Here is a 10,098-nt window from a genome sequence, read left to right on the forward strand (position 1 = left end):
ATGAATTGGTGAACGGTGGCAGTCTCTGCTTCAACCTACTGCTGGCATTCTACATAATTGTCATTTAATCAACCCTGCAACCCTGAGTGATATATTACTCCCACTTTACAGAACTGGAAGCTGAGATCCAGAGAAGTCAAGTAATTTGCCCAGGATCCCACAACTTTCATGTGGAGGACCTCAGTTTGTAATCTTTATTTATTTTTGAGAGAGCGAGCGAGACAGAGACAGAGCATGAGCAGGGGAGGGGCAGAGAGAGAGGGAGATAGAGTCTGAGGTAGGCTCCAGGCTCTGAGCTGTCAGCACAGAGCCTGACATGGGGCTTGAACTCACAAACCATAAGATCATGACCTGAGCTGAAGTCGGATGCTTACCCGACTGAGCCACCCAGGTGCCCTGAAGACCTCAGTTTGGATCTCAATCCTGTTTGACTCCCAAATTCTTACTCTTTCCAGTTTGACATATTGGCTCTCAGGTAGAGGGTTTGGAGACTGAACCCATGGCTCTGGATGGGTTGGTTGGGTTATAATTTCCTTATCATGGCTGGTTTTCTCCAAGTGAATCAGAATTACCCAGGGCACTTGTTTAAAACGGTTAGTTCCTGGGGCACTTGGGTGGCTCCGTTGATTAATCATCTGACTCTTGATTTCTACTCAGGTCATCATCTCAGGGTTTTTTAGTTCAAGCCCCATGTCAGGCTCTGTGAGCACAGAGCCTGCTTGGGATTCTTTCTCTTTGTCCCTCCCTCCCTCTCTCACCTGGGTGCTCTATCTTTCCCTCAAAACAAATAAATAAACATTTAAAAAAAATAATAAAATGGTCAGTTCCTAGCCCCACTTCACTAAAGCTTCATTCTGCCAGTCTGGGGGGCGTGGGCAGGAATATGCATCAGCAAGCTCCCTGGGTTATTCAGATATGTTGTAATGTTTGTAAAATGCCAGTGCAGCTGGCTCTTTCAGAATAGGAGAAATGATTAGGTGAATTCCCAGTGGAGGTCTGGAAAAGTGCCCCACTCTGGGAATTGGGGTTCATGAAATTCTGGGGCTTCTCCAGAGTAGCTTCCCCTGCCCCACTCCAAGGAATGAGGTCACCAGGAAGGGAGTCCAGAGAATGGTAACAACGGGGCCAAATGAACACAGTTCTGTGCCTGCCCTGGTTGCCCTATTCTCTGCTCACAGCCCGTGCAGCTGGGCCCTCTAGCAGCCTCTTTCAGATCTCTGGAGAACTTGAACCCAAGTTTGCTGTTCACCTGTGGGATCTCATGAACTTAGTGATGCTTGGTGTCTAGGTCACTGTTAAGGCAAGTTTTCCGCCCATCTTCGCTGAGCGTGGGCCACATGCACTCTGCAGACCCGTGAAGGAAGCAGAGGGCTGGCAGCCTAGTAGGGTAAACCTACCATTAACGTGAGCTGGCGTTTGCTCAGGACTTTTTTACCTGTTGGCTTCTTGAATTCTCACAAACAATCCTGAAGAATTGGCATTGTTGGCCCTTTCCCAAAAATGGAGGCTCAAAGATGTGAAGTAATTTAATCAAAGTGATGTAACTAGTTAGTGGTGGTGGAATTGGTAGGAGTCCAGGTCAATATGATTCTAGAGTCTGTGTTCTTAGTTACCCTGAGTGGTGGATTAAAAGGTGGCTTCCCTCAGATGTGTCCACATCCTAATCCCCAGAACCCATGAGTGTCACCTTTGCAGATGTGATGAAGTTAGGGAACTGGAGATAAGAGCATCCTGGATTAATAAGGTGGGTGACAAGTTTCTTTATAGGAGACACCATAGCAGAAAACAGACACAGAAAAGAAGGTGTTGTGCCCACTAGGCAGAGATTGGAGTGAAGCAGCTACAAGCCAAGGAATGCCAGTAGTCATCAGAAGGTAGCAGAGGCAATGGATGGACACAGAGGGACACAGAGGGAGTGCGACATCTTGATTTCAGACTTCTGGTTTCCAGAACTGTTAGAGAATAATTTCTGTGTTTTAAGACACCAATTTGTGGTAATTTTTTCCAGCAACCACAGGAAACGAATACAATCTGTTTGTTTGGGGGTTTTTTGGGGGTGGGGGAGGGGGTAATTTATTTTTTTATTTTTTAATTTTTTAATTTTTTTTAATGTTTATTTATTTTTGAGACAGAGAGAGGCAGAGCATGAACGGGGGAGGGTCAGACAGAGAGGGAGACACAGAATCCGAAGCAGGCTCCAGGCTCTGAGCTGTCAGCACAGAGCCCGACGCGGGGCTCGAACTCACAGACCGTGAGATCATGACCTGAGCGAAGTCGGACGCTTAACCGACTGAGCCACCCAGGTGCCCCGGGGTAATTTATTTTTGAGAGACGGAGAGAGAAAGTGTGAGTGGACAAGGGGCAGAGAGAGGGAGGCACAGAGCACGTGCCTAGATTCGTCTAGAGCACGAATCAGGCTCTAGACTCTGAGCTGTCAGCACAGAGCCCAATGCAGTGCTCGAACTCACAGACCATGAAGTCATGACCAGAGCAGAAGTTAGACGCTCAACCACTGAGCCACCCAGGTGTCCCTAACCATTTATTTTAAGCAAAAACATCAGGGAGCATTCAGGGCTGATGGAATGGCATGTGCTGACAGATTGGAAAAAAAAAAATCAGAGAAAGAGATTGCTGGAACTGGGGACTCAGTGTGCCCATGTAATTATCGGTCAGCATCTGCTGCCTTCCTCTTGGTTGTGGCAAACTAACGTCATCATCATCATCATCACCTTTGTCATTTCTAATATTGAGCACCTAATACGTGCTAGGCACCAGGCACAGTGCAGACCAGCACACCTCAGTTAAACCTCCCACCAGTTCCCAGGTAGGTACCGGTATTAGGCTGTTTTACAAATGAGGAAAAGGAGGCTCAGAGAGGTCATATTCCCTCTGTGGTTGGATGGCGTTAAGTGGCAGAGCGAGAACTGGAACTCAGGTCTGTCTTACCTCCAAGTGTTGGATTAAGCCATTCCCTGCACCACTTTCCTTCTGAGTTATTCCGCTAGCGCGTGCTTAGGTTAGTCATTGCAGTTCAGGGCTCCACAACTTTAGATGGCCAGAGCAGGGATGTGGAATGAACAATGGTCTCCATGAGGCTGAGCCCTCCAGGCAGGTCTGGCTCCGCAGAGGTGTGCTAATGAGTCAGATGCATGGGGCTAGATGCCAGCTGAGCTCTGGCTGCTTCCGGGCCACTGGAGGGGTGTATGACATCCTCTTGGAGGTAAGCCACCAGTTTCTGAGTTCTGCCACTGAGCTTCTGCCCACAGTGGGGGAGAGGGTCTGTGAGCGCTCCCTGTCACTCCCCACCTCAGCCACAGGGCATGGAGAGAGAGCACGCAAGTCCCATAGAAGGAAATGGGGACTATGGACTGAAGTTTCCTATAAGGTTCGTGGTGACCTGGACCGATTTGTCCTGTCCCACCCTTTTTTCAGTTAGAGGAGGCATAGCAAGGCTGGATTTTCATTTCTGTTTTTTTCCCAGAAACTATCGATGTTACAGAACTTGAGGCCCAGGTAAAATATCCTCAGTTCAAGAGGCAATGGAAAGTGTCTGGCCCTGACTCTTGACAGGAAAGCCTGGTTTTAGAGTTTGTAAAGGAGATTGAATATAGCCTGCCTCTCCAAGGAGAGGAAAGACAAGACAGAATGCCAGCCGCGCCAGAGGTAAGGGGCCTGATTTTGCATTGCAGCAGCCAAGATGAGGCTTTCAGCCCTGCCCCATACTCATCTACCACCCCCAGCCTTCCTCAGCATGGCTTTCCCAGATGAGGCCAGATTGTTGATTTCTTTCACATTTGTTGGAATTGATGTCTTCTATCCATTTCAATGTTGAATTGACTTTGTGACCAATCTATTAAGCACCCCAATCAAGGATATCCTTCCTTTCTACAATTTTCTCCATTTGTTAGCAGAGGTGGGAATCCCCACTGAACATTTATCATAGATCCATAGGAGAGTTCTAGATGGCCTTGCTTGCAGAGGGTAACTGCACTTGACCTCTATTTGTATTTTTTGTAATACTCTTACCTAGCCTTCCGAGATTCACCTGGTATCGAAATGAGCAAAACCGCATAATCTTTCATGCAGTAAGCAATACAGTCAGGAAATTTTCATTTATTCAACAGAAGTTTGGTGAATACCTATTATTTGTCAAATTCTAGGAATATTAAAGGGAACAAGTCCTGCCCTCAAGTTGCTCAGAGTTCATTTGGGGAAAGTATTATGTAGCTATTGAAAATCATGCTTTCAGGGAATCTGGGGAGCCCAGTGTGGAACTGTATACTGATGGCACTTAAGTACATACAAGATGGGAAGGACATTTTTCAAAATGTTAAAATGGATTATTTTTTGACTTCTAGAATTGCAGGATTATTTCCTTCTTTATACTTTTCAATGTTTTCTAAATTTGCTAAAGTGAGTTGCATGATTTTGATAATCAGGGGGAAGAAAGATGCCATTAAAAAAGGATTGCACCTGATTAGCTGCAGTCCGCGCTCTCGGTTGCCAGCTGATACTCTGCCTTTGGCAAGAGACAAAATTCATAAGCCTGGAAACCCTGCCAGGAAAAGTGCAATTAACCAGAACGAATCCTCCCTGGGGCCTGGGCCAGCCCTCACTGGAAGGAGGGAAGGTGCAGAGAAGTCCATCTGGAGAGGGGCTGCGTTGTCCCTGAGAAACAGTTCAAAACTGAACTGTGACCACCTATGGATTCCAGGGCCCTAATTTACAGATTAATTGCTGGTGCCGGACTGAAAGCCAGCTAAACGCCGCCCTAACTCTGGGGCCGTGTGCCCACCTTGAAGTGTGTGCAAATGTGTCTGGGCAAAAGCTCAGGCGGATCTGCATCCCCCTCTGAGCCACCGGGGAGAGCGGCACACTTTCCTCCAAACAACCATCAAGCCGCTTGACTGAGAGTCCAGGTTTCTGCCACAGTGCGTGTGAGATTCCAATTCCCTCCTGCTGTATTGTCTAGCACTTTCCCACCCTGACCAGTAACATCTGTATCACCAGGGGGAAATGCAGAAGCTAGAGTCTGCAGTCTAACAAATCCCCAGGTGCACTAAGTTTGCATAACACTGCAGGGAGCAGGAGGAGAGGGGCCCGGCTGAGGAGCTGGAGCCTCTGGGAAGCCTCGCCTTCAATCCTGTGGGCTAGAGGCAGCAGGGGCTCCTGAGGCCAGGGCAGCTGGAGAGAGCAATGATGCACATCTTCTGCTATTTAGGGTAAAGGAGGCTGGACAATAGCCTATTCCAGGGCAACCTTCTCTAGGAATGTGGGGGCTTAGTGGATAATCTTTCCCTGTCCCTCACAGGGTCCTTGGGGCTTGGTAGGAAGCAGAAGGTATTATTTTCATTTTCCAGATGGTTGTGTGGGGGTTGGGAGGAGGGGGGCTGGGATGTTGCCAGCCTGCTGAGAAAGCTCAGAGCCCTCTCTTCAGTTCAAGGGTGCCAGCTGGCTGTCGGGCCAGATACGAAGGCTGCGTTTAGGCACACTATCATTTCGGATCTCCAGAGAGTTGACAGCAGGCTGCTGGATTCTCTTCTCACAGCAGAGACACGGCATCCGGGCTGCTCAGAAGTACAGAGAGACCCGAGCCGCTTTCATTTTTGAGGGGTGGTAGTGGTTTCCAATATATTGAAAAGGCAGAAATGCCCAGATTAAAATGTTATAGTCTTTTAATATTTTCATTTAAAAATTAATGTGGAAAGGGGCACCTGGATGGCTCAGTTGGTTGAACAACTGACTCTTGGTTTTGGTTCGGGCCGTGATCTCACGGGTTTGTGAGTTCGAGCCCTATGTTGGGCTCCGTGGTTGGCAGCATGGAGCCTGTTTGGGATTCTCTCTCTCCCTTTCTCTCTGCCCATCCCCTGCTTGTGCTGTCTCTATCTCTCTCAAAGTACATAAATACACTTAAAAAAATGTGTAATAACACACATGATAGGAATATTGATAGGAATATTGATTTGCTAGGACTGTTAAGTACCACAGATTTGGTGGCTTCAACAGCAGAAATTGTCTCACAGTTCTGGAAGCTGGAAGTCTATAATCAAGCTGTCTGCAGGGTTGGCTTCTTATGAGGTCTCTCGTCTTGGCTTGTAGATTTCCATCTGTTCCCATGTTTTTTTCTGTGTTCTGTGTCCAGTTGTCTTCTTATAAGGACACCAGTCATGTTGGATCAGGGCTCACGCTAATGACCTCATTTTAACTTAATTACTTCTTTATAAACCCTATCTCTAAATCAAGTTACATTCTGAAGTCATGGGGGTTAGGAAGTTCAACATTAGAATTTTGGGAGTGTTATGCCCAGAATTTGTGATCCCCAAAGACCACCAAGGAGCTGAGTCTGATGCAAAAGCAAAGAGCCTTTATTTGAGGTAGCTCGAGCTCAATCCCCTACCTGCACCCACGCAGCAGTGAGATGCTGTGGAGAGAGAGCGAGTTTCAAAAGCACAAAGGTTTTATTGGGGTCTAGGGGCAGTTGGTGAGGTAATGGCTGTGGCCTCAGACGATTGGCTAGGGAAGGGTCATGGCCTTGGCCGATTGGCTGGGGAAGGGTCGGAGTCCTGTTAAGCAGGTTGCTGGGCATGTTTTGATCGGGAAGTTTGAGTGGGTGAGCGGGAGGTTACTCAAGGGGTGGAGGTGTGGTCTGAGGTTTCACTCAAGGTGGAGGACACAGAACAAGATGGACTTGGCCTGCGTAGGCCCGCCCTTTCAGGAGCACACAACTCAGCTCATAACAAACACATTTGGAAATAACATCAGAAGTAAAATGTAGATCACGAATGTAAGGCAGAGGCCCCATGGCTAGCCTTCCTCTACCCTGTCCCGGTCCTGGACCCATAAGCCATTCAAGAGGGCAGGGGGAGGGGCTTGATTTTTCCGGTTTTTGTGTGTGTGGTGGTGGTCCTCCCTCCCCCTTAGGCAACTCTGGCTGCTTGCTGTCCTCTGAATCAGTCTCCACGATGGTCCTCATGGGGATCCCAGCAGATTTCCCCTTTGGTGGGAAAACTGGGGGACTTGGTTTTAGCCAATGCCTATGGCTGGGCACAGTCTCCTCAGAGGCCAGGATTCTGTTTTACCCATATGTGGGGCATATGCACAGGCATAAAGAAGGCCTCTGCAACATGGTATCTTTTGGCCTTGAAGATGTTCCTACAGTTCCAAATCCTACAATTAATTCAGTAATCACAAAGTGCAAGACTACCCAATACCTATCTGTGCTTGGGGACCTCCCCCTTCAAATGGCCAAATTTCAAGTCTTTCAAGTCTCCCTCCCGGAAGCCACCCATTACGAGTTAAATTGTGTCCCCTAGAAAAGATATATTGGAGTCCTAACCCCCAGTACATCAGAATGTGACCCTATTGGAAAAAAGGGTTTTTACAGAGGTCATCAAGTTAAAACAAGGTCATGAGACTGGGCTCTGATCCAATATAACTGGTGTCCTGGTAAAAATAGGACATTTGGACACAGATATGCAGAGAGGGACAGCGATGTGAAGAGAAACAGGGAGAAGATGGCCATCAAGAAGTTGAGGAGAGAGGCCTGGACAGATCCTTCCCTCTGGGCCCTCAGAACAAACTTTGATTTCCAAGACGAATCTCTGGAACCGTGAGATAATAAATATCTGTGGTTTAAGCCACTCAGTTTACACAACTTTTTTACAGCAGCCCCAGCAAATTAACAGAATGCCTGTGGTAACTTCTGCCTCCCCGCCTCCCCGCTCCCCCCCCGCCCCCCTTTACAGTTTGCATAGCTCACTGTTCATTACACAGACTTGTCTTGGAGAGAACTTGCTCCTTCCCGATGGTGTCTGGTCTCATTCACTTATGTGAGAATCTTGGTTCTCTTCAATGATCATAAGCTGCCTGAGGACAAGGATCAAGGCTATGTTCCTTTTAGAAATTCCGCTGGCCCTTTGCCCAGTACTGGCTAGAAGATCAGTGAAACTATGTTGATCTGAAGAATTTTCCTCCCTGGCTCTGTTCCTCTTATGCTCTTAGACCTGCTTGCATGGTTAGGGTGGGGGGCTGAGCGTAATGTGATCCTTCCAGGTGGGCCCGGGGCACAAGAGTAAATTCATCCATGGGACAGGTTCTTGAGACTTGCTCTCATTTTGACCTTTCAGTTTGATCCTGAGAACAAGCCCTCTTAGTAGTGGAGAGTGTCATTATCTCCTTGAAAGGACATTGGAGAGCAAGCGTGAGAATCCCCAAGAAGGGAAGGAGAGGCCACATAGAGAGGTGAGCTCCGAAGTGGGCCCTGTAAAAGGAACAAAATAGACTCACAAGTAGGGTGCAGGCCTCAAAGCTGCACACAGCCCCTCCTTGCCCACTGCTTAAAGAGGGAGATGTCGGCTCCAACTTAGTAACTAAGGACGGGAGCCTGGGAGGGACCAAGTGCCAAGGGCATTTTAAAGAAGAGACCACATCAGGAGAGTGGCAGGAAAACATGTTTGCTTTGCTTTGCTTCTCCCAACCCTGCAACAGAAAGGACTCTGGATCTAAGCAAAGTATTTGGGATGTAGTATTTGTTGTATTTGAAGAGAGGGTGATTTCCTCTGTATATGACAAAAGATCCCTCTGGGGTGGTGGAAGGGAGGAAGAGGAAAAAACAATGACAGGACAGAAATGGTGGTTCCTAGATGGAGAATAGGGGGTGTCCTCCACCCTGCAAACTAGAAAGAGCCTTGGGAGATCCCAAATAGGAAATAGCTTATGTGGTGTGTTCAGGCAGAGGTGATACCTTGGCCTCTAGAGGTCCCATCCTGGTGTGGTTCAGAGCAGAGCAAGTGCCTTCCCATGACAGCCAGAGTAATAACAGTGAGGCTTCAGCATTAAGAGGACCATGACCTTGGGGCACCTGGGTGGCTCAGTCAGTTAAGTGTCTGACTTGGGCTCTGATCATGATCTTGCAGTTCACAAGCACAGAACCCCATGTTGGGCTTTGTGTGACAGCTCAGGGCCTGAAGCCCACTTCTGATTCTGTGTGTGTCTCTCTCTCTCTCTGCCCCTCCCCTGCTTGCATTCTCTCTCTCTCTCTCAAAAATAAATAAAAACATTAAAAAAAAAAAAAAGGACCATGATCTTGAAAGATTGGCTCATGTTCCAGTGACCGTGGGCTGAAGCGGCAAGCGATGTCTCAGCAGCTCCCATGGCAGCTGCAGGCACACCTCTGGAAAGCCTTCACACAGGGGTCTCCATGGTAGTTGGAATTTCAGAGATCCCTCCCTGATCCCTGAACCATTCTCCCACCCTTGTTATTCAGATCAAACACCAATTTAGTACAGCTGGGAAGGGACTTTACAGGTGGAATTAAGGTTACTAATCAGCTGACCTAAAATAGGGATGCTAGGGATTAACCAGGTGGGCCTGATGGAATCAAGCAGAGGCGGAAAGCGGAAGAGTCCCTCAGAGAGCTGCAGCAGGAGGCTAAGTCAGAGGCTTAAGCATGAGAGGGATTTGCTTCTTCTTTGTTGGTGCCCACGAGTACCATGAGCTACCCATGAGTAAGGCCAGGGAGGAGACCTCTAGGAGCTGGGGGTGACCCTGGCCTACAGCCGGCTGGAAAATGAAGACTTCAGTCCCTCAAATACAAAGAACTGAATTGTGGGGTGCTTGGCTGGCTCACCCAGAAGAGCATGTGACTCTTGATCTCGGGGTCATGTGTTCAAGCCCCACATCAGGCCTAGAGATTACTTACTTAAACAAACACACTTAAAAACAAACAAACAAACATCACAGAATTGAAGTGGGCCAAAAACCTGAACAGGCTTGGAAGATGACTTTTCCCTATGGCCTCCAATAGAAGCCCTGCTCAGCCAACACCTGAGTAAAACCTGTGTTGGACTTCGGACCTACGGAAGCCTTAAGATCATATATTTATGTCGTTTTAAGCCGCTACATTTGTGGTGATTTGTTACAGCAGCAATAGAAGAGTTTTGGATGGTGCGTCTGCAGTTGGCAGGGCACAAGGTAAGTGACCGTATGTGACACCCTCCAGACACCGAAGACCCCATCCCTCAAACCCCAGAACTGTGACAAGATCTGAGGTTCAGGGGGTAAATTCCAATTTGAGATTACATCCCTGCCATGTCAGTG

Source organism: Neofelis nebulosa, chromosome 1 (assembly GCF_028018385.1).
Source record: "Neofelis nebulosa isolate mNeoNeb1 chromosome 1, mNeoNeb1.pri, whole genome shotgun sequence".
NCBI classification, from domain to species: Eukaryota; Metazoa; Chordata; class Mammalia; order Carnivora; family Felidae; genus Neofelis; species Neofelis nebulosa.